This window comes from Ornithodoros turicata, unplaced genomic scaffold (genome assembly GCF_037126465.1).
Source record: "Ornithodoros turicata isolate Travis unplaced genomic scaffold, ASM3712646v1 Chromosome37, whole genome shotgun sequence".
NCBI lineage: Eukaryota > Metazoa > Arthropoda > Arachnida > Ixodida > Argasidae > Ornithodoros > Ornithodoros turicata.
In genome coordinates this window covers 726,298-727,409 of record NW_026999367.1, presented here as the reverse complement: position 1 = coordinate 727,409, position 1,112 = coordinate 726,298, and positions in this window count along the sequence as shown.

Below are 1,112 nucleotides of genomic sequence, written 5' to 3'. Positions count from 1 at the left end.
CATCCGGGGGGCACCTGGTCGTACGTTGCGAGTGACGTCGCAGCGGATACAACGCCTGCATGGATCACCGGAGGCAGTAGGGCCCAGAGCACAATCTCCCTGAGCATCGATGACGGACAGATCGTGCACGTCTGTAACTGTACGTCAGCGAAGCAGATGTGGGAGGAGCTAAAGAAGGTTCACGAGCGGGCAAACTTAAGCAACAAGCTTTATTTACTCAGGGAGCTATACCAGTCACGTGTGGAAAACGATGAAGATATATTGACTTACATCAGGCATCGCGCAAGAAATCACCAATTTCCAAGTGGCTGCTCTTCTTCTCAGCGGGCTTCGGGACTTTTACGAAGCGCTGTCACCGCTCTGGACACTCGGCCAGATGACGACCTGACCTTGGAATACGTCAAAGGAAAGCTTATGGATGAGTATAAGAGGAAGCAAGAAATGTCTGCAGCGTGCGCACCCGACTCTGAATCGGCACTCCGTGTGCAAGACCAGCACCGTGGGAAGTTCTCCTCTGACACCAGAGAATGCTTCTACTGCAAGAAGGTGGGACATCTCAGGAATGACTGTCTTGCCTGGAGGGCGCAGAGGAAAAACTTCCGGAAAGGGCGTCTCAAACAGAGAGCTCGCACTGCAGTGTCACAACACTCGTCGTCTTCAGAGGTTGCGTTTCTTACGTCGACAGGCTCTACTGGGGAGAGCTGGTACATTGATTCCGGTGCTACAAGTCACATGTGCCATGACCGGCGGTTTTTCACGAGGAACTTCAAGGAGAAAGCAGAGCTTGTTACTGTAGCAAATAGTCAGCAATTCTCTTCTCACAGGATCGGTGATGGAGTCCCCTACTGTCAGGTGTCCCGATCAACGGTCAATAGGATATGCATCAAGGATGTCCTTTTCGTGACTTCTCTGGAAAGTAATCTACTCTCAGTCAAAAAGCTAGCTAGCCGTGGGAACGTCGTGACATTTAACGGGAACGTGTGGTCTGTCACGAAGAATGAGGTGGTTTTAGCGAAGGCAAGAGCTGAGAAGGACCTGTATCGGCTTGTGACAGCAAATTCTTACTCAGCACATGCGACTCGCGACTCGGATCACTGGAACTGCATTCACGT